Here is a 20189-nt window from a genome sequence, read left to right on the forward strand (position 1 = left end):
TATGGAAAAAAAGGAAATGTCATAAATGTAAGAAGGTAAATTCAAATGCACCAGATTTCTTACCTCAGCTTAATGTTAGTTCAAAGAACACGAACGTTTAAAGAAATTGTAGTGTACTACACTTTCTGCCACTAAACGTTGTGAATCTTCACACTGCTCTGAATGAGGTTATCTATCGTGTGAATAGAATAGAGGTGTCTACAAATTACATTAACGTGCTAATGTTTTTGGATAGAAACTCTTTACTGTCTTTAGATGGATTTCACAGTCTTGGAAAGCAGAAGACTTGAGTCAATGTGTTAGAAATGGAGGGACTATTCTGGAAATTGTTTCCAGTTGGGCAGTAAGTGGCTGACAATGAAGCAAAGTCTGCTGCTCCACTCCTGTACATCGACATTTTCCCACTCAAAGCTTTAGTCAGTTCATTTCCTGCAACTGCAACAAGAAAGTGTTGTGACAAGCTTCGAACCAGGCTAAGCACCACGTTAAAACTCCAGATTGGAGCACTGTGGTCAGAGATGTGGAAACACTGAGCTTTGACAGTGACCTCTGGATTGTGACATCTCCTAAAGTCCTCAAACGTTCCGAGAATTACATCTTTTACTCAAACTTACCAATCTGGGATTTGCTCAAACTTTTGGGTGGGATTTCATGTTTGGCATTAACACTGTTTGAAGAATATTGTTTAAAGTCTTCTAATGAACTGCTTGTTTGTCTTTACCTAAATGAACAGGTATTTTAAAAATGGAAATTAAAAATAAAGCAGTTGAAGATAAACATAATTTGGGGATCTCTGTGACCTAGCTATGGACAGCAATGATGAGCCAGTCTGTTTGATTTATTCTCTAGGGACTGCCCTTTCTCTGACCCAGGAGGGGGCTGTGTGGGAAGCTAGTTAGTGAGATAGGCCACTAGTGCTGTTCTGCAGAATGTCTGGAGCCAGAGTGTTTGCAAAGAGCCTCTGATAAATAGGCAAAACAGGCCTTGCTTGCTCCAGCTGGACTTCAGTGACGCTCAGAGATCATTGAATCCTCATGTAATAACTCAGCCAGAAGAGACTCCCTGTGCTTCACCGAATACTGGTAAGCAGAATTTAAAATCTATCCTTTTATTTTATTTCTGGTAACTTTTTTAAAAATGCATTTACGCTGTTATAACTCCAAAAATATCCAATTTAGTTAACTCACTGAACTTCTGACATAAAAATAACTTTAACTGAAGCTGTGAATATGCGCAAATAATTAACAGCAGTGGAATGAATTGAAGTTGTATGTTATTCAGCAAATGACATGAGATAACAACAATCTGATATGTAGAATTATCTCTGTAACAAAACTGTTAAGCATATTGGGTCTGCCTCTTCTTTATATTTTTTATATTTGATTACAAGTCCGCTAGATTGAACAACATTCTCAACATTAGAGCAGCGACTATGATTCATGAAAAGTTCTTAATTGGTGATAAATGCTTTAGGACACTAAAGGCACTAATTTAAATGCACGTTTGTTTAAAAATTGCATATTACCATAAACTTGCTCAGTTGTCATGATCTGTTAACAAATACTGGTGCAGTCTTCGATACGATGTAACATTTGGAATTTGTCACCATGTTGGAATTATGATTGGAGACTACTAGGAGTCAAATGTTCATCAGATATTCAGCTGTCCTGTATATTGATGCAGAATATTAACTCAAACTGTGAAGTCTTACAAAGATATTAAATTTCTACTAACTCCTCAACAATCATACCTGTGGTTGTAAATTAATCGATAGTTTATTTTTCTGGTTGTAACCTAAATACAATTATTACTGGGCAAAGTGTTTTGATGTTATGAGAATATGGGATATCTTGACTATGAGAGCTGGCCACGTACACAAGAAGATTATAATGTAGTGTAAATATCTATTAATTATCCCACAATTAACACATAGGATATCCCACAGTGAATTTAGAAACCATAATACAGTTCAAAGAATTATTTGTTACTAGAATACAAACTGTATCAGACTGTTGCTACTGTGCTGTTTTTGTGAAGTGTCACCATTGTTTATAATGTACTGGTGAAAAGACACGTAAACTGATAAAGTACCCTCAAAATCTCAAAGTTTCATGTTCATTATAATGTGACTAAGTCCATAGGCTTGTTGAGTTAGATAACTCAACAAGTGAAGCTTTGTTTAGTTATTGAGAAATCTTGATTATGGGCCAAAGCCTGTAGCACAGGACTCCACCAAGGTTGAAGCCAGTGGAACAAATAAATTGATAATTGATGACTTGGTGGCACTATGCTTGATTTTTAAAAGCCTTATTAATTAAATACAAGAAGAAAAGATTGGGGTAGATTTTAGATGGTTCAGAATTTTTTAGATCTTGGAAGATGCTCTAATTTCCTTGGTCTTAAAACAGTAAAAATGTAGTTTGAAAGCTGTACACTGAAATAACTCCAGATCCTGTTACCAAGTCACCTTTTATTTACAGGTGCACAGTACTTGACATTGGTCCTCAGACCCAACTCTCAGAGTGAACAGAATGTCTAATACTTCTGTTTATATCTGTCAGCCAGGGCTCCCTAATTGGACCAGATTAACAACCCCAATGATGCAACTCATATATTATGAGGTCTACCTAGCTGACCTCATTACAATCATCCCCTCTTAGTCTGGGGGTGTAGGCTTTGTCTTGTAGGCTTTTCTGGGGCATTTTTGCACTCGCTGCGGTTCCTCCGACTTTGCTTCGGATACTGGTGGCATGTATCAGACTGTAGCCTGGCTCTTGTTCCCGGAGCATCCCAGGAGAAGTTCATCTTCTTTCAGGCGGTAAAGGCATCAAGGTTCCAATATCTGCCATGTCCATCTCAGACTCTGAGGTTTCTTTGATGAGAGAATGAGGAGAGAACCCAAAGTTTCCAACAGCCTTTCTGGCCGTTCTGAGGAGCTGGGTACATTTCACTACTGTTTCGTTTGCGAGTTTGCATCTTTCATGTGGTCCATGTGCTTGTTTGGGTTCGCCTACCTACCCATACTTCATACATCAGAGGACCCGACTTTGCATCAACCATGCCTCTTCCCATGCAGAGCCATTTCCATGCTTTCGGCACCAAGCTTTGTCCCCTCAAGTGATCTGTCTCTCTCACTTAGAGGAGTCCTATGTCTTGCATTGGCATTCCTGATGCCATTTCACCCTCCCTCCCAAATCATGGGAAGACCTGATGCACAGACTTTTCCCCATGAGCAAGTCTGCTGGAGCTATCCCTGTAGTTGCATGAGGGGTGATACGAAATCAAATAGGAACTGAGACAGTTTGGTTTCAAGTGAAGCCGTAAGCTGTTTCTATAATCCTGCCCTCAAAGTTTGGCCTGCTGTTTCCGCCAGACCATTGGATGGTAGGGAGCTGTCCTTATATGTCAAATCTATTTCACTTTAGGAAATACACAAATTCCCTGCTGAAAAACGATGGCCCATTGTCTGTGATCAACACTTACAGGAGCCTGTGTACTGTAAAAGATGTTCGTAACGTTTCTGTTGTTGTCCCTGTGTTTGACAAGTTAACACTTTGTATGACCAACCACTTTGAGTGGGCATCCCAATGGCTATGGAAGAGCCTGCATAGTCGAGTCCAGGGCTTACCTAGCCATTCCCATGAATGTAGGGGAGTTGCTGGCAGTCATCTTTGTCTTTGTTGAGACTCTGGTCACTGCCCCAGCAACATGGCTATGTCTGCATCCAAATAAAACTTCTTGCCAACATCCTCATTTTGCACACCCCTGGATGACCTGATGGAGTTCAGCCAGTATCCGGCAATGACTTTCGCTCAGGACAATCACTCTTGCTCCCCATAATAATATGCTGTCCTCTACTGTGACCCAGTCACTCTGGGTCCAGAAAGGTTTCAGTTTTGGTTGTGATGGCCCTTTTGTTTCCACCATCACCACCAACTGTTTCAGTTTTGCCAGGACAAGAGTTTTTGTGCCCACGGTCTGATATTGTCAGTGGTGACAGGATGGGTGTCCAGAAAGTTTACAACCAGAACAGACTGTTCCAATGGCGGTACCACCAGTGGTGTATCTATCAACAGGAGGTGGCTCAAGGCATCTGCATTTGTTATTGGCTTCCCAGATGGTGTTCCAACTTGTAATTGTACGCACATAGAATGAGAGCCCATTGCTGAAGTACATCTGAAACTTAGGGGAGGGAGGAAGGGTTGGCAAGTCCTTATTCTCTTTGAATAGCCCTAGCAGGGGTTTGTGGTCTGGTGGCATGCCTGCAATATACATTTTTCTCTTCTAAAGTCTATGCCCACCTTGGAGAAATGTCTAAGGACTTTGTCCAAATTCTTTTTTGGTCTTCCCTGTTATTGGTGCATCACTCAGATAAATGGCGACCTGTAGTAGACCTTGTAAAATGTAGTCCATCATTCACTGAAAACTGGCACAGGCTGATGACCCCCCAAGCGGCAGTCTCGAATATCGGTACAAATCCTGATGGGTATTATTTGCAGAATATTTTGAGGAATGTTGTCTAACCACAATTACAGGTCCACCTCATATCCAGCTTTATGGAGGACAGCATAAAGGAAATTAAGGATATTGAAAGAAAAACATACAACATGTCCAAGATTAGTGATAAATCAATTAGTGGGAAAGATAAAAAAAACAAATGACCAAATAAAAGAAGAAAATAAAATTTGAAGGTAAGTCAACATGTAATATCAAGAAAGATAGCAAGAGCTTCTTTAAGTATATGTAATGGAAGAGAGGAACTATAGTGAACATCGATCCCATAGAGTATGAAGCTGGGTCAATCATAATGGGGAAACAGGAAATGGCAGAGGAGCTGAATAAATATCTTGAATCAGTTTTCACATGGAAAGCATGGAGTGTATTCCAAAAATAATAAATAATCAAGGGAAATAATGGGGAGAGAATTTGGAAATCCTTGTGCAAGAAACACAAAAAGCTGGCATCATCAAGAAACAGGGAAGGCAAATGGAATTTTAGCCTTCATTTCAAATAGAATGAAGTATAAAAAAGGCAAGTCTTGTTAAAACTATACAAGACATTTGTCAGACCGTAGCTTGAATATTGTCAACAGTTTTGGTTTGCTTATCAAAGGAAAAATATCCTGGCACTGAGGAGCAGTCCAGAGAAGGCTGTGCACACAAAAACTCTTGTCCTGGCAAAACTGAAACAGTTGGTGGTGATGGTGGAAACAAAAGGGCCATCACAACCAAAACCAAAACTCCGAGGTATGGAGGGATTTTCTCTTGAGGAGAGGTTGAGTACTTTGGAGTTTGAAAAAAATGAGAGTTGATTTTATTGAAACATATAAGATTAGCCAGTTTCGCAAAGATTTGTAGCTCAGGTTGAGGTTCTGGATGTAGGTTTGCTCACTGAATATATTGAGAGCTGAGATCGATTGTTAGTCAGTGGGGGAATCAAGGATCATGGGCAAAAAGTAGGCAAGTGGACTTGAGGATTATCAGAGTCAAAAAGAGTAGCACTGGAAAAGCACAGCAGCGCAGGAAGCATCTGACAAGCAGGAGAGTCGATGTTTTGGACATAAACACTTCTTCAGGTTTAATTAATTCAAGTTTAATTAACATGATTAAGTTCTTTGATGAAATAATAGAAAGGCTCCAATTATTGTTCCTGGGTTAGGGATACCGAAAGAGAGAATCTCAGCTTAAAGTTCCTGACCTTTACATTGGCCACCTCCAGTTTGAAGTTTTGTTCCAGGGAGCTGAGCTGGACTGGGAGTTGGGTTGGACTGGGAATTGGGCTGGACTGGGAATTGGGCTGGAATGGGAGTTGGGCTGGAATAGGAGTTGGGTTGGACTGGAAATTGGGCTGGAATGGGAGTTGGGCTGGACAGGGATATGGGTTGAACTGGGATTTGGATTGAAATGAGATTTGGATTGACTGGGATTTGGACTGAACTGGGAATGGGTTGGACTGGAATTTGGACTGAACTGGGATCTGGACTGGACTGGAATTTGGGCTGGACTGGGATTTGGGCTAGATTGGAAGCTGTGTTGGACTGGGACTTGGATTGGACTGGACTGGGAGCTGGGTTGGAATGGGAGCTGGGCTGGACTAGGATTCATGCTGGATTGGGATTTGGGCTGGACTGGGAGTTGGGTTGGACAATACCTGGGAATTTAGCCCTGCAACACTGTTCCACCATTTAATAGATCAGGCTAATCTGTTTCTGTTTCAAATTCCACAGTTCTGCATACACTGGATAATTTTCAATTCCCTTGCCCAAGGAAAGTTTATCATTTGACAAAATGACACACATTTGATTTGATGACAAAACTGAAGCTCGTGGGATTAAAAGGACAGCAATAGGACATATACAACATTGGCTCGAGGATAAAATCCAGAGTCAAGGCTGACTGTTAGAAAATAGAACATAGAACAATACAGTGCAGAACAGGCCCATCGGCTCTCGATGTTGCACCGACCTGTGAACTATTCTCAGCTCGACCCCCTACGCTATCCCAAAATCATCCATGTGCTTATCTAAGGATTGGTTAAATTTCCCTAATCTGGCTGAGTTGATTACATTAGCAGGTAGGGCATTCCACACCCTTACCACTCTCTGCATAAAGAACCTGCCTCTGACATCTTTCTTAAATCTATCACTCCTCAATTTGTAGTTATGCCCCCTTGTACAAGCTGACGTCATCATCCTAGGAAAAAAGATTTTCACTGTCTACCCTATCTAATCCTCTGATCATCTTGTATGTCTCTACCAAATCCCCTCTTAGCTTCTTCTTGCCAATAAGAACAGGTTCAAGTCTCTCAGCCTTTCCTCATAAGACCTTCCCTCCAGACCAGGCAACATCCTGGTAAATCTCCTCTGCACCTTTTCCAATGCTTCCACATCCTTCCCGAAATATGGTGACCAGAACTGTACATAATATTCCAAATGTGGCCGCACCAGCGTGTTGTACAGTTGCAGCATGATATTGTGGCTCCGGAACTCAATCCCTCTACGAATGAAACCCTAACACACCGTATGCCTTCTTAACAGCACTATCCACCTGGGTGGCAACTTTCAGGAATCTAGGTACATGGACTCCAAAATCCCTCTGCATCCACACTACCAAGAATCTTTCCATTGACCCAGTACTCTGCCTTCCTGTTATTCTTCCCAAAGTGCATCAGCTCACATTTAGCTTCATTGAACTCCATTTGCCACCTCTCAGCCCAATTCTGCAGTTTATCCAAGTCCCCCTGCATCCTGTAACATTCTTTCACACTGTCCACTACTCCACCGACTTTAATGTCATCTGCAAATTTACTAATCCATCACCTATGCCTGCGTCTAAGTCATTTATAAAAATGACAAACAGCAGTGGTCCCAAAACAGATTCTTGTGGCACACCACTGTAACCAGACTCCAGGCTGAATATTTTTCATCAACCACCACTCACTGCCTTCTTTCAGAAAGCCAGTTTCTAATTCAAACTGCTAAATCACCCACAATGCCATGCCTCTGCATTTTCTCCAACAGCCTACCATGTGGAACCTTATCAAAGGCTTTACTGAAGTCCATGTATATCATATCAACTGACCTACCCTCATCTACATGTTTGGTCACCTTCTCAAAAAACTTAATGAGGTTTGTGAGACATGACCTGCCCTTGACGAAACCATGTTGACTATCTGAAATCAAATTGTTGTTTGCTAGATGATTATAAATCTTTTCTCTCATAATCCTTTCTAAAACCTTTCCTACAACAGAAGTAAGGCTCACTGGTCTATAATTATCTGGGTCATCTCTACTGCCCTTCTTGAACAAGGGCACAACATTTGCAATCCTCCAGACCTCTGGTACCAAACCTGTGGACTATGATGACTCAAATATCAAAGCCAAAGGCTCTGCTATCTCCTCCCTAGCTTCCCAGAGAATCCTCAGATAATATCTCATACCTCATTCTTCTCCTTTCCTCCCTGCCTGACAGGGACATACCTATCAAGGACATGCATTATCTGTTCCTTAAAACAGCTCTACATTTCCATTGTCTTCATCCCTGCATTTGCTACCCCATTCTATGCATCCTAATTCTTGCCTAATCGCATTATAATTGCTCTTTCCCTATCCATAACTCTTGGCCTGTGGCATGTACCTATCCCTTTCCATAGCTAATCTAAACATAACTGAATTATGGTCACTCTCTCCAAACTGCTCACGTACAACTAAATCAAACATCTGGCCTGGTTCATCACCAAACCCCAGATCCAGTGTGGCCTCCCCTCTTGTTGGCCCTTTGACATACTTTGTCAGGAAACCCTCCTGTACACTTTGGACAAAAACTGATCCATCTAATATACTGGAATTATAGCATTTCCAGTCAATGTTGGGGAAGTTAAAATCCCCCATAATGACCACCCTGTTCCTTTCACTCCTACCCAGAATAATGTTGCCAATCCTCTCTTCCACCTCCATGGAATTCTGCGGAGGCCGATAAAAACTCCAAGCAGTGTGACCTTTCCTCTCCTGTTGCTAAACTCAGCCCATACTACCTCAGTAGACGAGTCCTTGTCAAAGGTTCTTTCAACCACAGTTATACTATCCTTGACTAACAATGCCATAGCTCTTTTACCACCTTACCTGTTCTTCATGAAAGATCTAAACCCTGGAACTTGCAACATCCATTCCTCACCCTGCTCTATCCATGTCTCCAAAATGGCCACAACATCGAAATCCCAGGTATCTATCCATGCTGCAAGCTCATCTACTTTATTTCAGATACTTCTGGCGTTGAAGTAGACACACTACAAACCAGCCTGCTGTCTGCCAGCACATTCCTGTGACTGTGAAATCCTGTTCCTGTCCTCCCTACTCTACTGTGCACTGCAACTACACTTCAGGTTCCCATCCCCTTGCTAAGCTAGTTTAAACCCACCTGAATAGCACCAGCAAATTCCCCACCCAGGATATTAGTACCCCTCTCGTTCAAGTGAAGACTGTCCTATTTGTACTGGTCCCACCTTCCCCAGAATGAGCCCCAATTATCCAAGAAGGGGAACCGTCCCTCCTGCATCATAATCTCACTTAATTGAATAGCAGCATTGAAGACTTGAGTGGTGGTTTGTATATGCACTTGAATGGGTCGCATTCATAGAAAAGAGCAAAGATTAATTGGAAAGCAAGCATAAGAACACAAAGGTAAAAAGAAATCAAAGCTAGAGTTATGTATTGGCCTCCAAACAGTAGTCAGGAGCTGGGTCACAAGATACATCAGGAAATAGAAAAGATGTGTAGGAAAGGCAAAGTTACAGTGATCATGGGGGATTTCAGTATGCAGGTGGATTAGGAAAATCAGGTTGGTTGTGGATTCCAAGAAAAGGAATTTGTGGAACGTTTGGAAGATGGCTTTTTGGAGCAGCTTGTGGTGAAGCCCACTAGGAAACAGGCATTACTGGATTTAGTGTTGTGCAATGAGGCAGATTTGATCAGGGAGCTTAAGATGAAGGAATCCTGAGGAGGAAGTGATCATAATATAATTGAATTTACTCTGCAATTTGAGAGGGAGAAGATAGAATCAGATGTAACGGTATTACAGCTGAATAAAGGCAACTACAAAGGCATGAGGGAGGAGTTGGGTAGAACTGACTGGGAGAGAAGCCTAGCAGGAAAGACAGTGGAACAGCAATGGCAGGAGTTTCTGGGAGTAATTCAGGAGACACAGCATAGATTCATCTCAAGTAAAAAGAAGCATGGTACAGGGAGGATGAGGTAGCTATAGCTGACTAGGGAAGTTAGGAATAGCGTGAAAGCAAAAGAGAAAGGATATAATGTGGTGAAAGGTAGTTGGAACCCAGAGGATTGGGAAGCTTACCAAAAGAGGGCAACTTAAAAAGAAATGAGGAGGGAGGACATTTAATGTGTGGGTAAGCTAGCCAGTAATATTAAGGAAGACTAAGAGTTTATTTAGATATGTAAAAGGCAAAAGAAAGGCAAAAGTGGACATTGGGCCGCTGGAAAATGACTCTACAGAGATGGAAGTAGGGAACAGGGAAATGGCTGAGGAAGTAAACAATTACTTCACGTCAGTCTTGATGGTGGAAGACACAAGTAATATTCCAAAAATTCAATAGAGTGATGGAGCAGAGCTGATACCGTGGCCATCACCAAAGAGAAGGTGCTAGAAAAACTGAATGGCCTGAAGGTGAATAACTCATCTGGACTAGATGGACTACACCCCAGACTTCTAAGGGAAATAGCTGAAGAGATAGTGGAGGCATTAGTTGATGATCTTTCAGTAATCACTAGAATCATGGAGGGTCCCAGAAGACTGGAAAATCGCTAAAGTAACACACCTGTTTAAAAATAGAGTAAGGCAAAAGATGGAAAATTACATACAGATTAGCCTCGGTCATGGGTAAGGTCCAGGAATCCCTCATGAAAGATGAGATTTCTGAATACTTGGAAGTGTATGGTAAAATAAGGCAAAGTCAGCATGGTTTCATCAAGGGAATGTCATGCCTGACAAATCTGTTAGAATTCTTTGAGGAAGTAATGGGCAGGTTAGATCGAGGAAAGAGCCAATGCATGTTATCTACTTGGATTTCAAGGCCTTTGACAAAGTTCTGCACAGGATGCTACTGAGTAAGTTAAGGGCCAGCTGTGAAGCAGCAGTGCCAACCACTGAGTCACCGTGCCGCCCTTAATCGAGATGAAGGAACTGAGGGCATTCTGGCTAAGTTTGCAGATGATACAAACGTAGAGGGACAGCTAGTATTGAGGAAGCGGGGAGCCTGCACCTGGATTTGGACAGGTTAGGAGAGCGGGCAAAGAAGTGGGAGATGGAGTCCAATGTGGAAAAGTGTGAGGTCATGCATTTTGATAGGAAGAATAGAGGCATGGACTTTTTTCTAAATGGAGAGAAAATTCCAAAGTCTGAAGTGCAAAGAGAATTGGGAGTTCTAGTCCAGGATTCCCTCAAGGTAAATTTGCAGGGTGAGTCAGTAGTTAGGAAGACAAATGTAATGATGGCATTTAATTTGGGAGGACTTGAATATAAAAGTAGGCATGTATTTCCGAGGCTCTATAAGGCTCTGGTCAGACCACATTTGGAGTATTACGCACAGTTTTGGGCCCCAAATCTCAGGAAGGATGTACCGACCCTGGAGCATGTTCAGAGGAGGTTCACAAGAATGGTTCCAGGGATTAAAAGCTTAACATATGAGGAACATTTGAGGACTCTGGGTCTATACTCGATGGAGTTTAGAAGGATGAGGGGGAATCTAATTGAAATATATAGAATACTGAATGGCCTGGACAGAGTGGATGCTGGGAAGATGTTTCCATTGGTAGGAGAAACTAGGACCCGAGTGCACAGCCTTAGATTAAAGGGAACACCTTTTAGAACAGTGATAAGGAGGAACTTCTTCAGCCAGGAATGGGGAATTTATGGAATTCATTTCCACAGAAGGCTGCAGAGGCCAGGTTTTTGAGTATATTTAAGACTGAGTTGGATAGGTTCTTGAGTATCAAGGGGATCAAGGGTTATGGTGAGAAAGTGGGAGAATGGGGTTGATAAACCTATGAGCCATGATTGAATGGCATAGCAGACTCAATTGGCTGAATGGCCTAAATCCTGCTCCTATGGTCTTATGGTCTTATGGTCATATGATCTGCTGAAAGGACGTCTACCATGTTGTATCATTCTAGGATTGAAATTACTTGATACCATAAGGAGTATGTTTTGTGTGATAGGTGGACAATCGTTTCACAGCTAACAGCATAAAAGTGACCAACACAACATGCAGCATGTAATGTAAAACATGCAATGTAAAAGATAGATGATGCAAAATAACTAAGATATAACAAAAGATGTAAAGCTCTGAGTTTCAGAATACATGGAGCATAGCAATTATTATTACAGCGTGAAGTTCATTATAACCTGTCGGAGAATTGAGCCCAAAGGATCAGAGACTGCAAACGAAGATCGTAGTGAAATTGACAAGCGGTTTATTACACGAAGCGATATCACGGGAGAGAAATTAACCAAGCTGACACAGAACTGAGTCTCTGCACAGATGACAAACTGCTGTTCCCTGAACAGAAAGTGGATGTATATTTTTACAGGGATACAACACAAAAGCGATAATCGTAAAGCAGTTGCAATACAATGGTGAAAATTGTAAAGAGATTAAAACAAGAATAAACAAGATGGAAATTAATCAAGCGTCCAGCACTAGCAATTCATTTATAATTGACACAAGGGATTCCAGCCATCTCTGTGAGTGGGTGAGAATGTCTTCTGGAGGATTCTTCATTGTATTTCCAGTCCACACAAATATGTGCAAATGTTCTTTCTCCTGGCATCCAGGTGTGTCCATTGTGTTCCTCCTGTGAGCAATATCTTCCAGGGCCTCTCAGTCTGCCTGTTTGTTTATGCTGTATAGGTTTCAATGGGAAATGAGCCTGCCCTTAGGGTATTGGGCCTGCAGTTCTAATCGGGCTGGGAAAAGCTATTTTAGGGAGTGTATTCACTGCTCTAGGAAGGGGCTTGCACATGTCTGGTTTTTATGTTAGCCTGTTTGGTCAAGACTGGAGAACTCTGGGTAGTTTCTGTATATGTTGTCAGGCTTGATTTCTGTGTTTTTGCAGGCCAGCTTCTGTTTTTTATGTTGCCATGCTGTGGGTGAGCAGGGTAGCAGATCTTTTTCAGACATAACCACATACCAAATATATATTAATGCCAGGAGAAAGTGAGGACTGCAGATGCTGGAGATCAGAGTCTAGATTAAAGTGGTGCTGGAAAAGCACAGCAGGTCGGGTAGCATCCGAGGAGCAGAAAAATCAATGTTTCGGGCAAAAACCCTTCATCAGAAACTCTAATTATGAAATACGCATAGCCCGGGTGCTGCATTGTAAAAGTGATAACTCAGCAGGTTGGAACCCTTTCATGTTATAATTCCCCCAATTGATATCTGCTATCTCCTTTCAACAGAGTCCAGGCCAAGTTCATAAGTTAGATCAGAGTTTAACAGAATATCTTTAACAAAAACATAAACATGCATTGATTTATCTAGTGAAATGGAAAAAGTTGTATTTACATAAAGTCTTTTACAAGGACTTCTGAAAGCATTTTACATTAAGTTCTGAGAAAGGGTCACCTGACCCACAATGTTAACTTTGATTTCTTTTCACAGATGCTGCCAGACCTGCTGAGCTTTTCCAGCAGCTTCTGTTTTTGTACATGAAGAACTATTTGATTTGTGCTCACTGTTACAATGTAGGAAAGGTGGAAAGTAATTTTCTTGTGTCAAGGTCCCACAAATAACAATGTGATAACAAAACATTTTTTGAGTGAGGTATAGATATTGGGCAGCACACAGTGCACTGGTTCCTCTTCGTGCCAATGCTGTAAGATCCTTTATGTCCAGTCAAGAAGGTTTTCAGGACAACGGTTTATCATTTTGCCTGATAAACAGCACTACTCAGAATGCAGCATTACCCGAGTGCTATACTGAACTGTTGTAGGCATCACTGAAATCAGAACTCCAATTGGAAGATGAGTTTACAAGTTGGTAGATGAGGTTTAATGCAGAGAAGTGCAAGATTCTACACACATAACCAAGAATATTGAAAGACAACATAAAATAGGGAGTACAGTTCCAATGGGATATAGGAGTTGGTCACATGTGTGTATTTGTGCACAAATCATTAAAGACAAATTGAAAAAGCAGTTAATAAAGCATACAGTGTCTCAGCTTTATTAATAGCAGCACAGAATACAAAAGTGATGGAGTGATGTTGAACTTGTATAAAACACTTGTTAGACCTCAGCTGGAGTACTTTGTATAGGTTCCAAAGAACGGCTCCAGGAAGGAGACATTTCAGTTATGGGACTGATTGAAGAAATTGGGACTTTGGAGTCTGGTCTTCTTCTTGCAGTGAAGAAGACTAAAAAGAGATTTGATAGAGATTTTCAAAATCATGAGTGGGTTGACTGGAGTAGACAGAGAGAAGCTGTTCCTGCTCGAAAGAACAAAATGCGAGGGTATAGGTTTAAAGTGATGTGCAATGGACTTAAGGGTGATATGAGAAAATGTTTTTTCACACAGCGAGGAGTTAACACAGGGAATGCACTGCCTGGAAATATTTTTTTTCTTTTTTTTTCTTTATAGATGCAGGAGTAGGCCATTCAGCCCTTTGAGCCTGCACCGCCATTCAATATGATCATGGCTGATCATTCCTAATCAGTATCCTGTTCCAGCCTTATCTCCATACCCCTTGACTCCACTATCTTTAAGAGCTCTATCCAATTCTTTCTGAAATGAATCCAGAGACTGGGCCTCCACTGCCCTCTGGGGCAGAGCATTCCACACAGCCACCACTCTCTGGGTGAAGTAGTTTCTCCTCATCTCTGTCCTAAATGATCTACCCCATATTTTTAAGTTGTGTCCTCTGGTTCGGCACTCCCCCATCAACGGAAATATGTTCCCTCCTGCCAGAGTGTCCAGTCCTTTCATAATCCTATACGTTTCAATCAGATCCCCCCCTCTCAGTCTTCTAAACTCAAGGGTATACAAGCCCAGTCGCTTCAGTCTTTCCATGTAAGGCAATCCTGCCATTCCAGGAATTGACCTCGTGAACCTACGCTGCACTCTCTCAATAGCCAGAATGTCTTTCCTCAAATTTGGAGACCAGAACTGTACACAGTACTCCAGGTGTGGTCTCACCAGGGCCCTGTACAGCTGCAGAAGAACCTCTTTGCTTCTATACTCAATCCCTCTTGTTATGAAATATGATGGAGGTCGCTTTAATTGAGACATTAAAAGGGCATTAGATGATCATTTGGATAGAAATGGTTTGCATAAATATTGGGGAAAAGCAGGACATTGGTGATTGCGCTGGTGCTCATTTAAAGAGCTGATATAGGATCTTCAATGGGCTGAATGGTCTTCAGCTGTGCTGTAACAATTCTGTTGTTTTGTGATTCTGTAAAGAGAGTCTACATTGGTGGAGGTGACCAGGAGTCGGTTAAATGGTGGTCTGCAGTGATTGTGCATTTAATGTAGAGCCTGGGAAAGACCCTAGCTTCTCCCCACTTCACAACAATATAAGTAGGAAAATTCAAACTAACCTTTCTGGTTGCAGCCTCCAGCAATCTGCTGCAAGGCAGCACACTAGATTGTTAAGTGTTTGAAGAAATAGACTGCAATGTGAATGGTGTATATATAGAATATAATAGAATAGCCTTTATTGTTACGTGCACTCGAATGAGTGAAACAAAAAGTTTATAATGTCGCCTCTCAGCGTCAGCTTAGGTACAGAGTCCCCAGGCATAGGTACTTTATACCGGGGTTCACAGCATTGAAATAGCATATGAGAATACAGAGTATAACAATCCAGGATGAGAATAAAAATTGTCCAGGAGAAAGTGAGGACTGCAGATGCTGAAGATCAGAGCTGAAGATGTGTTGCTGGGAAAGCGCAGCAGGTCAGGCAGCATCCAAGGAGCAGGAGAATCGACGTTTTGGGCATTCCTGAAGAAGGGCACATGCCCGAAACGTCGATTCTCCTGCTCCTGGGATGCTGCCTGACCTGCTGCGCTTTTCCAGCAACACATTTTCAGCAATAAAAATTGTCCATAAAGTACTCAAGTTATAGTCCTTTTCCAACGTGTGTCTGTGCCCCCAAGCTTCAGAACACAAGGCCATTCTGCCTTTACACGCTGACCTCTATCCAGGACTAGCTCTGCTCCCTGCTCCAGGACTCATCCCCCTCTCCCTCTGCTCCCCGCTCTGGGACTCAGCCCCCTCTCCCTCTGCTCCCTGCTCGAGGACTCAGCCTCCTCTCCCTCTGCTCCCCGCTCCGGAACTCAGCCTCCTCTCCCTCTGCTCCCCGCTCCGGGACTCAGCCCCCTCTCGCTCTGCCCCCCGCTCCGGGACTCAGCCACCTCTCCCTCTGCTCCCCGCTCTGGGACTCAGCCCCCTCTCCCTCTGCTCCCTGCTCGAGGACTCAGCCCCCTCTCCCTCTGCTCCCTGCTCGAGGACTCAGCCTCCTCTCCCTCTGCTCCCTGCTCGAGGACTCAGCCTCCTCTCCCTCTGCTCCCCGCTCCAGGACTCAGCCTCCTCTCCCTCTGCTCCCCGCTCCAGGACTCAGCCCCCTCTCCCTCTGCTCCCCGCTCCAGGACTCAGCCTCCTCTCCCTCTGCTCCCCACTCTGGGACTCAGCCTCCTCTCCCTCTGCTCCCCGCTCCGGGACTCAGCCTCCTCTCCCTCTGCTCCCTGCTCTGGGACTCAGCCCCCACACGCTCTGCTCCCCGCTCTGGGACTCAGCCCCCTCACGCTCTGCTCCCTGCTCCAGGACTCATCCCCCTCTCCCTCTGCTCCCCACTCCGGGACTCAGCCTCCTCTCCCTCTGCTCCCCGCTCCGGGACTCAGCCTCCTCTCCCTCTGCTCCCCGCTCTGGGACTCTGCCCCCTCTCCCTCTGCTCCCCACTCTGTGACTCTGCCCCCTCTCCCTCTGCTCCCCGCTCTGTGACTCTGCCCCCTCTCCCTCAGCTCCCCGCTCTGGGACTCTGCCCCCTCTCCCTCTGCTCCCCGCTCTGGGACTCTGCCCCCTCTCCCTCTGCTCCCCGCTCCAGGACTCAGCCTCCTCTCCCTCTGCTCCCCGCACCAGGAATCAGCCCCCTCTCGCTCTGCTCCTCACTCTGGGACTCTGCCCCCTCTCCCTCTGCTCCCCGCTCCGGGACTCTGCCCCCTCACCCTCTGCTCCCCGCTCCGGGACTCTGCCCCCTCTCCCTCTCCCTCTGCTCCTCGCTCCATGACTCGGCACCCCCCACTCCCCCACGCTGCTCCCCGCTCCAGGACTCGGCCCCCTCTCACTCCACTCCCTGCTCTGGAACCCAGTGCTGCAGATCTACAGGATATTGTTGTTAATCTTAATGCCTGATCTCAAATTGGTTGAGCAATGAGCTTAGTTGGACAATATGGTCAACATATTTTCTGGCTGATACCAATTGTTACAGTTAACCTGAGAATGTAACTTTGAACAAAAAAGTTTGTGATTTATATATGAAAGAAGTGAAACTATCATGGTCATTCTAACAGATGAAAGACTCAACAAATAGTTATGGCATTTTTCAATGTATAATTTCAGATACATCACACTGTAAACCTTTGCTATAAATTCTGTGCCTTACAATTGTGTCCTCCACAATCACCTGAAGAAGGAGCAGCGCTCCGAAAGCTAGTACTTCCAATTAAACCTGTTGGAATATAACCTGGTGTTGTGTGATTTTGAATTTTGTACACCCCAGTCCGACATCTCCAAGGAGACATCGCACCTCCAACCTCAGAAAAAAGCTTTTCTTATTTAATTTGTTTATGGGATGTGGGAATCATTGTCAAGTTCAGTATTTGTTGCCCTTGAACTGAGTGACTTGCAACAGCAGATGCTGGAATCCAAAGTAGACAGGCAGGAGGCTGGAAGAACACAGCAGTCTAGGCAGCCTCAGGAGGTGCAGAAGTCGATGTTTCAGGTGCAACCCTTCTTAAGGACTGAGGATGGGTGTGGGGGAGCTGCAGATAAAGGGGGTGGTGGGGGCAGGATGGGAAAGTGGGGATAAGTGAACTCAGGTAGAGAGTACGACTTTGTTGGTCAAAGTGAAGAATGAATCTGGTTGGTGGAAGGGAGCAGTGCTGGAGGGTCAGGGGCTGGGAAGGGAATCAGGGATAGGGAGGGAGGTTATTTGAAATTGGAGAACTCAATGTTGAGTCCTCCAGGCTGAGATCTTTTGGAAAGGGCAGGTAAGAATCAATTGCATTGCTGTGCATCTGGAGCCACATGTAGACTGGAATGGATTAAGATGGCAGATTTCCATCTTTAAAGCATGTCAGTGAAGCAGCAGAGTTTTTACAATACTTGCCACCATCAGATTAACTTTTAATTCTGGACGTTTTTATTAGGATTGTGCCTGTGCCCTCAGAATATTTGGCTAACCCAGTAATATAACCATCGTGCAAGCACCTCCTCCTCCCACATACCTGTTACTGTGTTTGTTTGATTTTTTTCCATTTAAAACAACACCCATCAAACAACATTGTTACTTTAGTTCATGTTTGGTTCTGTGAACTGTGCAGACTAGTGAATGAATTGAGATGGCTAAACTCTTTATGGTAGATAGGCCACAAAGATCTTCAATCCATTTCTTTTGTAGTTTAATTTGAATCCCAAACCTGTGGTAAAAAACAATGTTTTTGTGCACTGCATCACCAATCTAATAAATATATGCATATAACATTACAAAATAAGTTGAACTAATCATCCAACTCCTTATTTGTGGGAGATCATGCTACAAGAATTCTGCACAGTGTGTTTCTTTATCCAACAGTCATTAGATTGTTAGCCAGTCAGTGTGAATACTGTGAGATTTATCTTTGTGAGGAAGAGATATCTGAATAAAATTTCCAGAAAGTATCATGTTGTTCAATAGAGAAAACTATGTTTGTTGCAATCACCATTGCTATGTAAAATAGTTCAATCCACTGTGTGGGACATTTTCACATTGTTCTATTTTTTACTATTCTACAACAGCTTTGGTTTTTGCAGCATTTTGCACATAGCTCTTTCATCACAGTGAATTATTCCACAAATATAGTCATAAATAACGAGAGCAAAGTGAAATAAAGGCTATTTGCTCCAACAGCTGCTTCATATCCTAAAGAAGTTTATAAGTATTAACAAAGTCTCCAGAGGATAGAGATGAGTCCCCAGAACAAAACTACTCTTTAATTTGGCTCAATTCCCATTAATTAACTAAACTTGCACGCAGACCTAATACAGATGAATGGTGTGGGAAATGGAAGAGTCACACTTGTGTAGAGAATGAATGTGTGTGGTTCTACTCTGAGGTTGTAGATTGAATGCAGGCTGAGAGCTATTTAGAAGAACTCTGATCCCTGATAGTCCAGTAGGGAAAGAAGAATTCTGATCCAGTAAAAGATTGGGAAGACATGTGCATCAGCTTTTATGCTGAGTTTGGTGCAGGAGAAGTTGATATTAGGATTCCTTTACCTTCCCACCGCTGCACCAGTTACATCCACAGTAGGAAGCCTCATGGACAACATTCCTGCCCCAGTGCTAACTGAAGAAGGGCTCATGCCCGAAACGTCGATTCTCCTGCTCCTTGGATGCTTTTCCTGATGCGCTTTTCCAGCAACACATTTTCAGCCCAGTGCTAACTGAAGCGCTACCTTTAATGGGAAATTGATGTCCAATTAAGGGCCTTGACCTTTTATCACTGCTATCAGTCTAGACCTAATGAGCCAGATGCCCTTCGGCCCCTTAACAAATCTGTAATTCTGTGATTTTGTGGTATTCACCTGTGCTGTCAAGTGACTTACCATCTGGAAAACATGAAAACCAAACCCTATCAGAGTTGCTTATGGGCATCCAGAGTTGAGGTGCAGTGGAGGAGTTCCTGACTGAAGAATCCAGCATCAGGAAACAAGTGCTAAGATGCAGCTCCAGACTTGCTGCTGACACCTTTCCCCCTTTCCTTGTGACCTACACAGCATTAACTTCCCATGATTTCCCACATCCTAATGACCCTGTGTCTGGATCTTCAGCTTCAGATGAATATAGTTCTGACTACAGTCACCATCACCCCAGTGGCGGTGTGAAGCAATATGATTGCTACAGTGCAGAAGGAGGCCATTTGACCCATTGTGCTCGCTCTCCAAATGAGCAGCTCACTTACTGTCAATTCCTGCATACTTGCTGTAAAACTGCACACTCTGTCTTTTCTGATACGCCCTTTTGAAAGCCTCAATTGAACCATCTCTAATTGCCCAGAAGGCAATGCAATGTTGACCACATTGCTGTGGGCTGGAATCGCATGTAAGCCACACCATGTAATGACAGCCAATTTCCTTCCCTAAAGGCCTTTGATGAACCAGGTAGGTTTTTACAACAACCGGCAATGGTTACATGGTCACCATTGGACCAGTCTTTTAGCTCAGAATTTTATTGAGTTCAAATTTCTCCATCTGTCATGGTGAGATTTGAATCCAAGTCCCCAGAACATTGGCCTGGTCTTCTGGCTTGATAACCAATGGGTACTGTCCTTTTTATTCTATGAGCTCTAACTTTGTACACAGTCTATTGTGTTGCATTGTATGAACTGCCTTCTGGAAATCTATGTACACCACATTAAC

General features: G+C 43.3%; 1 protein-coding gene across 2 annotated transcripts in view; it reads left to right on the top strand.

Annotated features, from left to right (window-relative positions):
* The first annotated feature begins 849 nt into the window (after positions 1-849).
* LOC140467213 (bile acid receptor-like) overlaps positions 850-20189 on the top strand; it is a 156546-nt gene continuing 137206 nt past the window's right edge. For both annotated transcript variants that reach the window (XM_072563431.1, XM_072563432.1), the window contains exon 1: positions 850-1082. The gene's annotated coding sequence lies outside the window, so the exon portion shown is untranslated. The remainder of the gene's footprint in view (positions 1083-20189) is intronic.

The sequence above is a fragment of the Chiloscyllium punctatum genome, chromosome 45 (assembly GCF_047496795.1).
Source record: "Chiloscyllium punctatum isolate Juve2018m chromosome 45, sChiPun1.3, whole genome shotgun sequence".
In the NCBI taxonomy this organism is placed as follows: domain Eukaryota; kingdom Metazoa; phylum Chordata; class Chondrichthyes; order Orectolobiformes; family Hemiscylliidae; genus Chiloscyllium; species Chiloscyllium punctatum.